The sequence below is a fragment of the Camarhynchus parvulus genome, chromosome 23 (genome assembly GCF_901933205.1).
Source record: "Camarhynchus parvulus chromosome 23, STF_HiC, whole genome shotgun sequence".
NCBI classification, from domain to species: Eukaryota; Metazoa; Chordata; class Aves; order Passeriformes; family Thraupidae; genus Camarhynchus; species Camarhynchus parvulus.
The window spans coordinates 5,385,101-5,397,711 of NC_044593.1; the positions used below are offsets into that span (position 1 = coordinate 5,385,101).

A 12,611-nucleotide genomic window follows, 5' to 3' on the forward strand; every position below is an offset into this window, starting at 1 on the left:
CACGTTGTGAGTTCATTAATGAGATGGCTCTGGTATCTCCAGTGCCAGTTGCTGCTCTCTGGGTGCTCAGGGCAGGGAGAGGCTGCAGCCGCCCCAGAGGAGCAGCACAGACCCGCAAGGCTGGCTCTGCTCACACCAAGGGCTTCATTTCAGGGTTTTTTTTTCTCTGATTTCCCCTCTAGAAGAACTCCTGTGTGTGTAATCAGTGATCTCCTGGTGTCTGCCCTCTTCCCTCACAGCCCTCAGCAGCAGAGAGGGAAATCCCTGGAAATTCAGGTTTTTTCACCAAAATTAATGACCTGGGATCATCCAATCCATGTGCTCCAGCTACAGCTTTTTGCCCCCTCCCTGTTGTTCCCTCCTCAGTAAAGGATTTTTTAAAATTCCCGTTGCAAAGAAACCACTAAACTATTTTTGGTTGGGGTTTTTTTTTTTTTCCCCACCAGGAACAAGCTGTGTGAATTCGAGAGAAACGGGGCTATTTTGACAGGCCAGAAGCTTTCATTCCCTTCACTGATCTTTCCTCCCTGCGAGCTGATCTCCAAGGCGAGCTGACACCGAACCGGAGCATCCTCGGAGCATCCTCGGAGCATCCCCGGAGCATACCAGGAGCATCCTCGGAGCATCCCCGCCCTCCCAGCCTCTCCAGCTGTCCCTGCTCATCTCCTGCCGTGCCACCGCTCCGGGAAGGGCCAGCCCAGCGCTCGGTGGCCTCGGTGACACCCCGGAGCTGGCGGAGACCACAGCACTGGGGGATGTTTCCTCTTTTCTCTGCCCGCTGGGGAATTAATTCTGCTCTCACCGGCTCTGTCTGGGCGGGCCCCGCTCCGTGCAGTTGTTTACAAACACACTAAACCCCATTTAAACCCCATTTAAACCCCATTTAAACCCCATTTAAACCCCATTGTGTCGCGCTCCAGCTGCCCGAGGAGTTTTCACTCAGCTCCTGGCCCCGCACCAGAATTGAGAATGACAGATTGCCAAAAAGGACGGCGAGGAGGAGGAGGGGGTGTGGGGCGGCCAGACGACACAGCAGATGAATTTATTTGGTTTATTGCGGGTTTATTGTCCCTCTGCCGCCGGGAATGGAGGGCAGGAGGCAGGCCCGGCTGAGGGGACGCTGCAAGGAGCACTCGGGACGGGAAAGGTCGGGGATAATCAGCTTTAAGCGCCGGTGGAGGCGGCTCTGAGCTGTCACTGCTGCTCCCGGGGAGCACAACCTGTCCCCTGCAATTAGCGCTCAGCCCTGATCACCCTCAAGCCCTGCCTAAACAGCTGTGCCGTCTGCAAGGCCAGCAGCAGGAACAGATCCCCCGGCCTGGCCCATGCCCAGGTTTCCATCCTGTGCCACCACGTTTTACCTGGGAAAATGCCCCACAGCCCGGCTGCAGCCAGGGGATGGGTATCCCTATGGATAAAGCTCCAAACAATCCCCAAACAATCCCGTTTTCCACTCTGGCTCACATCAGCCAAGTGATTCCCAGCCCTTAAAATCCACCCAACACCGGCTCCAGACCTGGAATTGAGTCCCTAAAATGTCCTGGGGCGGATCATGTCCGTGCCCAGCAGCACCCGGCTTTCCAAGAGCTCCATGAGCAGCAATTTATTCCCACAAACTTCGCCCAAAGTCGGGCAGGCAGCATCCCCCAGGAAGGCAAAACTTCAGCAGCAAATGAAGAGATTTAATGAAGTTTGCCAGGGGAAAAGGCAGAGCTGCAAGGGAGGTGGGATTTGGGAGCTGCTGGTCATGTTCGAGGGGAGAGACCCAGCAGCAGCTTCTGTGTCTCAATATTTGACATTTTCAGCTCCACCCTCACCCTGCAAACCACGGCTGCTGGGACCAGAAAACCACTGTGAACACCTGGATGGGATCACCTACAAACCAAAGCAGAGCCCTCTGTCAGCAGAAACAAAGTGAAAAACCAAATCTGCACAAGTCCTTACCCCTCAAAACATCTTTTAATGCTCAGTCACCAATGCCTGCTCTAGGAACTGCAACGCCCTGGGGCTGTGTCACCTCAGAGGGGCACAAAACCCACAGGAGCCCCACAGAAAACAAAGAACCCGTCACAAAACCAGGCCTGGGCTTGACCCCAAACCCCTGAGGGCATGGGGAATGTTATCCCCACACCCCAAACCCCTGAGGGCACAAGGAGTGTTATCCTCACATCCCCAAAGCCGTAAACCCCACAAAAAGCAAAGAACCCACCACAAAACCAGGCATGGGCTTGACCCCAAAGCAATGAAGGCACGGGGTTTGTGATCTCTGTCCTCCAAGGCCCTGAACCCCACAGAAAGTAACAAACCCAAAGAACCAGGCCTGGGCTTGACCCCAAAGTCCTGGGAGCACAGGGTCTGGGATCCCCACACTCCCAAAGCCCTGAAGGCATGGGGTTTGTGATCTCCACACCCCAAATTCCTGAGGGCTTCGGGGGTTTGTGATCTTCACACTCCCAAAGCTCTGAGGGCATGGGGTCTGTGATCCCCACATTCCAAAGCCCTGAACCCCACAGAAAGCACAGAAACCATCACAAAACCATGCTTGGGATTGACCTCAAAGCCCTGAGGGCATGGGGTCTGTGATCCCCACACCCCAAATTCCTGAGGGCTTCGGGGGTTGGTGATCTCCACACCCAAAAGCCCTGAGGGCATGGGGTCTGTGAATCCCCACACCCCCAAAGCCCTGAACCCCACAGAAAGCACAGAAACCATCACAAAACCATGCTTAGGCTTGACCCCAAACCCCTGAGGGCGCGGGGAGCGTTATCCCCACACCCCAAAGCCCTGAGGGCACGGGGTTTGTGATCCCCATACCCCAAAGCCCTGAACCACACAGAAAGCAGAGAGACCATCACAAAACCAGGCCTGGGATTGACCCCAAAGCCATGAGGGCACAGGGTCTATGATCCCCACACCCCCAAAGCCGTGAACCCTGCAGAAAGCAAAGAAACCATCACAAAACCAGACCTGGGTTGACCCCAAAGCCCAGGGAGCACAAGTTCTGTCATCCTCACACCTCAAATCCCTGAGGGCACAGGGTCTGTGATCCCCACACCCCCAAAGCCCTGAACCCTACAGAAAGCAAAGAACCCATCACAAAACCAGATCTGGGCTTGACTCCAAACCCTGGGGGCATGGGGTCTGTGATCCCCACACCCCAAAGCCCTGAACCCCACAGGAAAGCAAAGAAACCATCACAAAACCAGGCCTAGCCATGACCCCAAAGCCCTGGGAGCACAGGGTCTGTGATCCCCACACCCCCAAAGGCCTGAACCCCACAGAAAGCAAAGAAACCATCACAAAACCACGCTTGGGCTTGACCCCAAAGCCCTGAGGGCACAGGGAGTTTACCCCACAACCCTGAGTGCATGGTACCCACACCAAACCCGGGGTTGTGGTCCCCACACCCCCAAAACCCCCCAAGAGCAGGCGCTGGGGCCCCAAAGCCCTGGCTTGGGCCTTACACCCCACCTGTGTGAAGGCTGCTACAGGTGCATCCTCTGAGAGGTGGAGGAGACTCAGGTGTTCATAGGAAAAGGGTGCCTGGGGTGGGAGAGAAGAGACATTTGTGAGATGAGGCAGCTTGGGATGGGTGTCACTGCATCACAGACACTCATAGCCTCTCCAGAAATCAGGGAGTTTATTCCTTGCTCCCAAATCAGGGATTTTAGTCCTTGCTCCCAAATCTGGAATTTTATTCCTTGCTCCCATCCACACTTCAGGGATTTTCCCTGCTCGCCCTTTCCCTCCTTATCTCAACCCTTCTGTCACCATTTTGGCTTTATCTTTTAGGCATTTTTTCCCTGTGCTCTCCTCTTCTCTGATTCTCAAGCAAATCATTTTGGAGGAGCAGAACTGCAGAGTTTTCTCTGCACGTGGAATGATCCATTTCCAGAGACACAAAGACCAGGCATGGGAGCCTGGCTGCTGATGGGGTTTCTGCTTCTCCTAAAATCAGATCCAGAGTGCAAATTCAACCCTATCCTGAGTAATTCAGTGCTGGGTGTGAAAACTCAACCCCATCCTGAGTAATTGATAGCTGGGAGTGCAAATTCAGCCCCATCCTGAGTCATTCAGGGCTGGGAGTGCAAATTGAATCCCATCCTGAATAATTCAGGGCTGGGAGAGCAAATTCATCCCCATCCTGAGTAATTTAGGGGTGGGAGTGCAAATTCAGCCTCATCCTGAGTAATTCAGAGCTGGGAGTGCAAATTCAACTCCATCCTGAATAATTCAGGGCTGGGAGAGCAAATTCATCCCCATCCTGAGTAATTCAGGGCTGGGAGTGCAAATTCAGCCCCATCCTGGGTAATTCAGAGCTGGGAGAGCAAATTCAACCCCATCCTGAAGTAATTCCATGCTGGGAATGCAAATTCAGCCCCATCCTGAGTAATTCAGAGCAGGGAAATAAAGCTGAGCTCTGCCCTGGGCTCTGGCACAGTCAAGGATGGTTCATCCACTCCCAGCCTCAGTGGGGTTAAACTTTAATAGAAAAGTAAATGGGAAGGTAATGAGGAGAAATAATGAGGAGAAATAATGTTCAAAAGGCTGGAGCTGGCTTAACAAAGTTCTCAGAATCCCAGAAACACAGGATCCCAGAATCCCAAAATGGTTTGGGCTGGAAGGGACCTTAAATCCCACTCAGTGCCACCCTGCCATGGCAGGGACACCTCCCACTGTGCCAGGTGCTCCAGGCCCCAGTGTCCAGCCTGGATTTGAAGAGCGCCAGGATGAGCCAGAGCCTGTCCTGGATGCAGGGAAAAGGGGCAGGGTGAAGAGGCTGCCACAGGGCGCCATCCATGAAGGTGTGTCTAGGGGGGGGACACTGCAGAGGTGACAGAGGTGGCATCCCTGTGGTGGCCTGGAGCATCCTCAGTGCCTTTCTGCTGAAGGTTGCAATGCAAGATGTTTTCAATTGCCATCTGTATGGCAGATTACCTTTGTCAAGTGGGCAGTTTGTCTTTGAGTGACCACATTCACACCTCCCTCAAGGGGGACACCTGCTGATAACAGCCATTGAATGTCCCTGCATGGCTGATAAGAACTACAGCATCCCACTGGGAGATGGGAGCCCAGAGGGAGGAGCCAAGCATTCCTACCCGGATAGAATCTGGAGATTCTGGAACACCAGCACGGCTCCTGCACTGGATTGCCCAGAGGAACAGCAGCTGCCTCTTGCCCTGGATCTCCAGAGGCAGAGACTGCACCTTTCTCCAGGATCCCTGCTCCAGCAGAACCACCCCTGGCACTGCAGGAGGGCTGAGCCACAATTCCAATGGGACTGCTGCCAGCACCCTGACCCACAGGGTGTCAGCTTGGGTTCTGACTCTGCCAGTGTTGGTTCAGTTCACTGCATTGTTTATTTTATCCTTTTTTTTTTCCCTTTCCCTATTAAAGAACTGTTATTTCCTGCTCCCATATTTTTGCCTGAGAGCCCCTTAATTTAAAATTTATAGCAATTCGGAGGGGTGGGGAGGGTTTACATTCTCCATTTCAGGGAGGCTCCAGCCTTCCTCAGCAGACACCTGGCTTTCCAAACCAAGACATTGACTGGGACTGGGAATGCAGGAGGAGCAGGAGGAGGCACTGCAGAACTTCATCCCCACCCACACCATCCAGGGTTACTCTTTTTGCCTTTTCCAATTAATATTTCTCGTTACACAGCAGGAAATAACTCCAGGCAGGTCAGGCTGTGAGGATTTAATGGAACCAGCACTTTTAGGCAGGAACTCTTCCCAACTTCTCCCCCACCATCCCTTCTGCTGCCAGCGATGAAATCAGATCATTTCAAAGCTGCAGCTTTATCTGAGGCTTCTCCTGAAAGCATTTGGGCTCTCACAGAGCTCCTAGGAAATACAGAAAGCTCCTCACAATGTCATGGCAAAAGCTCCTCTGCACAAAAAAAAAGCTGAATGTGAGCACTGAGGATGCCTGAAATCACTGGGACACAAACTGAAGGCACAGGTGAATTTAAACCACCCCACCCAGCAATGCTGCACTAAGGAAAAAAATCATCCCTGGGTTAAATTTGGAGCTGTATTAAAACAAAATGCAGGTTTTGTTTAACAAGGGGGAAAGCTCAAGGAAGTGCTACAAAAGCATTTCCCAGCCAGTGGGTAAATGTTGGGTTTAGCACCAGGACACAGCAGCACAGACAGGGCTCAGTCAGTCCCTGGGGTGATAAAGAGCCCAGGCCCTGTTAACTCTCCTTGGGGGCTTTGCTGTCCCTGCGTCCAGCAGGAGCTCACAGTGATCCCCACACCCCAAAGCCCTGAACCCCACACAGAAAACAAAGAACCCATCACAAAACCAGGCCTGGGCTTGACCCCAAAGCCCTGAGGGCACGGGGTCTGTGATCCCCACACCCTAAATCGCTGAGGGCATGGGGTCTGTGATCCCCACACCCTAAATCCCTGAGGGCACAGGGGTCTGGGATCCCCACACCCTAAATCCCTGAGGGCACGGGGTCTGTGATCCCCACACCCTAAATCCCTGAGGGCACGGGGTCTGTGATCCCCACACCCTAAATCCCTGAGGGCACAGGGTCTGGGATCTCTTGCCGAGATCCACAAAGCCCCAGCTCAGGTCCCAGCCGTGCTCTGCTCCTGCCCCATGCTGCTCCCTGAGAGCAGAGCGCTCCCAAACGACCCAAACCTCTCACTCCACACGCAAATCTCCAGGAAATTCAGACTCCAGGTGCCCCCTGTGCCTGTCACCTTCCAGGAGGGACACAGGGGTGTGCAAACATCTGCCAGCTCTGGCTGATCCAGAGAATTCCCACTCCAGTTACTCCTGCACAACCCCCAGCCTGTGACTCTGCTTCCTCCTGTCCAAGGGGACACTGGGTGACTCCACTCACCTCCATCCCTCTCCCATCTCTTCTCCCCCTTGGCATCACCCAAATTTAAAAGTGCTGAGGCCTGGCACAGATTCCCAGAGCAGCTGTGGCTGCCCCTGGATCCCTGGAAGTGCCCAAGGCCAGGCTGGAGCCACCTGGGACAGTGGGAGCCGTCCCTGCCATGGCAGGGCTGGGATGGGATAAACTTTAAACTTTAAACTTTAAACTTTAAACTTTAAACTTTAAACTTTAAACTTTAAACTTTAAACTTTAAATTTTAAACTTTAAACTTTAAACTTTTAAACTTTAAACTTTAAACTCGCTGGCAGGAACTGGGGGCTCTGGACCAGCGTCCCCAGAGCTCCAGGCTCCATCCAAACTGGTTTTGCTGAGCTGGAGCACGGCTGCAGCAGCTGCGGCGATGCCTTGCTCTGCTGCTTCCCTCTTCCCTGTCCTTCCTTCTCCCTGCCCCTCCTTTCCCCCAGTGGCACTGCCCTGATCCTCAGGGCCGCCAAGCCTGCCCCAAATCCGAGCTTTTCTGCCCCAAATCCGAGCTTTTCTGCCCCAAACCCCACACACAGCCTCTGGTCTCTGCCCCACCGTGCTGGTGGCCGGGATGGGTCCCCCTGTGCGCCCGGGGCCGCAGCTGCAGGGAAGGAAGGCACGGCAAGGAAAGGCTGGATCGGGCACAGCGCTGCTCTGTTTTACCTCCTGCGCTCCTCGGGAAGCGTTTGGAGGGAGCCAGGCGGGACGCAGACACATTCCAGCTCCAGAAATAGCTCAGCTCTGCAGAGCTCCAGAGCTCCCCGTGAGCTCCGCAGCCTCTCCCTGTCCGGGGAGCGGCACCAGGGAGGGAGAGGAGAGCCCCGGGGCCGGGATGGATCCATGCGGGAAAGGGATATTCCATCCCGGGATGGATCCATGCGGGAAAGGGATCCGCATCCCGGGATGGATCCATGCAGGAAAGGGATCCGCATCCCGGGATAGATTCGAGAAAGGGATCCCCATCCCGGGATGGATCCATGAGGGAAAGGGATATTCCATCCCGGGATAGATTCGAGAAAGGGATCTGCATCCCGGGATGGATCCCTGCGGGAAGAGCTCCCGGAGCAGGGATGGATCCCTGCGGGAAAGGGCTTCTGGATCCCTGCGGGAAAGGGCTTCTGGATCCCTGCGGGAAAGGGCTCCTCCATCCCGGGATGGATTCAAGAAAAGGATCTGCATCCTGGGTTGGATCCCTGTGGGAAAGGGCTCCTGGATCCTGGAATGGATCCCTGCAGGAAGGGCTCTCAGTCCCGGGATGGATCCCTGTGGGAAGGGCTCCTGGAGCTGGGATGGATCCCTGCAGGAAAGGCTCTCAATCCCGGGATGGATCCCTGCAGGAAAGGGTTCTGCTGTCCTGAGAGGAGTCCCTGCAGGAAGGGCTCCGTATTCCAGAATGAATCCCTGTAGGAAAGGGCTCCTGGATCCCTGTGGGAAGGGCTCTGCATTCCAGAATGGATCCCTGCAGGAAAGGGCTCCTCCATCTCGGGCTGGATCCATGTGATAAGGGCTCTTCCAGGAGGAATGGGTCCGTGCCGGGGAAGAGCTTCTGGATCCCTGCAGGAAGGGCTCTGAATCCCGGGATGGATCCCTGCGGGAAGAGGCTCCTCCAGCCCGGGAGGAGCAAGGGTTTGCCCTGGAAGCCACTCTGAGCAATACCCGGTGGTTTCTGGTGCTACAGCCAATCCCTAATGCCAGAGTAAATGTCATTTATGGTGAGAGTGGGGTTCAGGCTGGTGATCATGGAATTGTGGTACAGCTGAACCACAGATGGGTTTGTGGTGGGAGAGACGTTAAATCCCACCCAGTGCCACCCCTGCCATGGCAGGGACACCTCCCACTGTGCCAGGTGCTCCAGCCTGGCCTTGGGCACTGCCAGGGCTCCAGGGGCAGCCACAGCTGCTCTGGCAATTCCAGCCCAGCCCCTGCCCACCCTGCCAGGGAACAATTCCCAATTGCCAAGATCCCATCCAGCCCTGCCCTCTGGCACTGGCAGCCATTCCCTGGCTCCTGTCCCTCCATCCTTGTCCCCAGTCCCTCTGCAGCTCTCCTGGAGCCCCTTCAGGCCCTGCAAGGGCTCTGAGCTCTGCCTGGAGCCTTCTCCTCTCCAGGGGAGCACCCCCAGCTCTCCCAGCCTGGCTCCAGAGGCCCAGGATCCTTTAAAACTCCAGCACAGCACCAAACCTTTTTGACTCTCTTTTCCCACTTCTCCCATCATTAATCCACACTTTTTGCCCATCATTCCTGATCTAAGGCTCTGGGTTTTTTTGGAGGTGGGGAGGGCACCGAGACAGCCCTTTCCCTCCCGGGTTGCAGCCCCACGGAGGTGCTGTGGATGCTGGCAAACAGAGCTCAGGATCCATCAAAACTCCGGGCTGGTTGTCATGGCAACCCCCGCACGTGTGGCTGTGTGTGCCTGGCGAGCAGCTCCAGCCCGGGTTGTCACGGGCAACACGAGCCCGGTCGACATCCCCGGCCCGCCTGGTGGCACCTGGAGGCAGCAGAGCTGTCCTGAGGTGTCCCTGAGCCCGGCTCTGGGGGATTTTCTCTCTGCTGGTTGCTCCTTTCAGCCCCTGAGCCCAGCTCGTGGCTCCATCCCAAACAGATGGCAGCGAGGAAGGGCCAAAGATCGTCTGAACCCCCAGTGCCAGGGCTGAGCCCACTCTGCTGCTGGCAGAGGCTTGGCTGGGGCTGTGTGTTCTGTCACTGGGCTCCATCCATGTCTCACACCCAGTCTGAGCCTCCTTTCCTTGCAGCTGCCCAGGGTTTCAGTCCATTCAAACAGGAATTTCATAACTCTGAATGCAAAAAAACTCCAACAACTCCCTCGTTTTATCTCTGTGACCTCAGAGCTTGGGAACCCTCCGGGCCATGAAGAGAAGGGATTTTAGGAGCTGCTCTCTGCTTTTCAGAACCCTCCCCAGCCCTGGCACATTCACAGATACCAACCAAGGCTCTTGGATTCCCTGTGGAGAAGTGTCTTGGCTGGGAAATACAAGATTTACCTGGGTGTGTGTGTTCTGTCCCCAGCTGTCAGAGCTGGGGCAGTTCTCTGCTGTTCTTGGGGCAGTTTTCTTGATCTCTGCCACAGCCAATCCTCCCTCCAGGAGATCTCTGCTGTCCATGGCCACTGAGTGTCCCTGCAGGGCTGATCCAATTCCAGCATCCCATGGGGAGATGCTGCGCCCAGGGGAGGAGCCAAGCATTCCTACCTGGATCCAATCTGAGCCTGGAGCAGCACAGCAGCCTTTGCCCCCTGCATTGCCAGAGGAGCAGCTTTCTGCTGCCCTGCATTGCCAGAGGGAGCCCAGGCCCATCTGCAGCAGCCCTGGAGCTGCAGAGGAAAACTCCCCCCTTGTGCAGGATCCCTGCTCCAGCAGCAGCACAGCTGGCACTGCAGGAGGGCTGAGCCCCCATGGGATGGGGCTGTGCCACCCCCTGAGCCACAGCGTGCCAGGGCCTGCTCTCACTCTGGCAGGCTTTGTTTGCACCATTGCATTGGTATTTTTAATTTTCCTAATAAAGAACTGTTATTCCTGCTCCCATATCTTTGCCTGAGAGCCCCTTAATTTCAAAATGATAATAATTCAGAGGGAAGGGGTTTGCATTTTCCATTTCAGCCACCTGGCTGTTCAAACCAGGACACAGAGCCCTGTCCAGCCCCTCAGATGGCCCAGGCACGAGATCAGAGCTAGGGATGGAGGTTTCCATCAGAGGGTTTGGGGTGCCAGGCTCTGGGAGGTGACACAAGCAGCACCAGGCACTGTCCCAGAGCAGGAGGTTGAGCCGTGGGGTTGCCTGAAAAGTCTGGGTTTGGCTTGGAGTGATATAAAAAATCCCAGCTTGGTGATGCTGCAAAGATCAGCCCTCATGCTGCTCCGGCTCTGTCAATGCCACCATGGAAATCTCCAGCAGAAAAAGGGGAAAAAGGAAAAAAGAGGAAAAAGAAGGGAAAAAGAGGGGAAAAAAGGGAAGGAGCAACTTCAGATCCAACTGCAGAAATAGGAGCAGGGCAAAATCCCAGCCAAGCAGCAATGCTGTTACCTAAAACTGCTCAGAACGAACTTTTTGGGGTGCTGGGCTCTCCCCAGGCTGCTCTGGAACCCTGCACCAGAGAATGCAAGAGCAGAATCCTCTCCTTCATCCCTCCTTGTGGGTTTTTGTCCAAATGTCTCGTGGTGATGCTGTGGGAGCTCCTCTGCATGGGAATGTAAGCCCAAAACTCTTCCTCTGGCCAGTTAGGGTCAGGGTTTCCTGCTGAAAGGTTTGGTCCAACCCCGTGTTCAGCTATCAGCAGGGTGGGATTCTGGATTCTGGAAACACTGATCCCTTTGGAGAAGTTAAAGAAGCAAAATCCGCACGTTTCATTTAAGTCCAAAAAAAGAAAAGGGAAAAAAATGAAAAAAAAAAAAAGAGAAAAAAGAAAAGTGTGAGGGAATAAAAACCTGCAGATAATTGACGGGTGGAAACGCCAGATTGAAAAGAAATTTCTGGGGAGTTGTGTTTTGCTAATGAGGCCGGTTGTGGGAAGCAGAAATCAGCCTGAGAATCACAAAACCAACTCACAGAGGGGAGCAGGGGCACTGAGCTGGGGCAGGGCAGGAACGGGCCCTTGCCGGGGGGTGAAGCCGATTTCACCTCCCCTTCCCCCTCTGGAGCCCGGATTTCCAACAGCACTTCTCCTCAGCAGATTCCTTCTGGAAAAGCTGAATTTTCTCCATTTTCTCCCTGCTCAGTGTCCCTGGGCACAGCAGCAGCAGCTCCTGGCCCTGAAGAGCCCAGGGATGCCCAGCCGGGCACAGAACCCTCTGGAATTCCCTTTCCCAGCAGGAATTTCCTCTGCATGGGCACAGACAGCAAACACAGCCCGAGGGCAGCGTGGCTCTGCCATTCCTGCTGTTCCCAGTGTGTCCCAGCTGGAAAAATGAGGCTCACACCCCTCAGCACCACAAGGTCAGCTGCAGCTGAATTAAAGCCAATATTTTAATTATTTCCAATAATTTCATTGAAATTCTCTTTCCTGGCTCACTCCATGCATGAATTCCTGACGCAAAGCGCTGACATAATGAACTTTTATTGGGAAATCCGGCTCCATGTCAAGGAAAAACACCCCTGGAGTCCCCCCTGATGCCCTAAATCCTCTCGTCAGCCTCTGAGGTGCTTCCTGAGCAGCCCTGGAAGGGCAGGAACCCGTAAGGAACGCCCGAAACGCCCCTGCAGCGCTGGGGAGGATTTTTGGGGAGACCCCTCAGGACAGACAGACAGACAGACAGACAGCCAGACAGCGGGGAAGGGGCTGCTCCAGGGACAGGGATGCTCCAAACCCCGCTCAGCTTGTAGGGAACGAGGTGAGGAGAAGCAGAACAGCACCAGGGAAAGAAAACAGCTCCGATTTCCTGCTGTTCTGAGGGCTGATTAATTGATAAATATTGCCAAATAAACCCAAAACTCAGCAGGAGCCCAGACTATAAATCAGCAGCCCAGGAGCACCCCAAAAAATATAAATCAGCACCCCAAAATCGCACAGGAGCACCCAAAAATATAAATTAACACTATGAAATGACACAGGAGCACCCCAAAAATATAAATCAGCACCCCAAAATCGCACAGGAGCACCCAAAAAAAATAAATCAGCTCCCCAAAACCACACAGGAGCACCCAAAAATATAAATTAACACTATGAAATGACACAGGAGCACCCCAAAAATATAAATCAGCACCCCAAAATCAC

At 54.4% G+C, this 12,611-nt stretch overlaps 1 protein-coding gene across 2 annotated transcripts in view; it reads right to left on the reverse strand.

Moving 5' to 3' along the window:
- HIVEP3 (HIVEP zinc finger 3) overlaps positions 1 to 12,611 on the reverse strand; it is a 304,641-nt gene that overhangs the window by 166,013 nt on the left and 126,017 nt on the right. For both annotated transcript variants that reach the window (XM_030964573.1, XM_030964574.1), the window contains exon 3: positions 3,472 to 3,543. The gene's annotated coding sequence lies outside the window, so the exon portion shown is untranslated. The remainder of the gene's footprint in view (positions 1 to 3,471; positions 3,544 to 12,611) is intronic.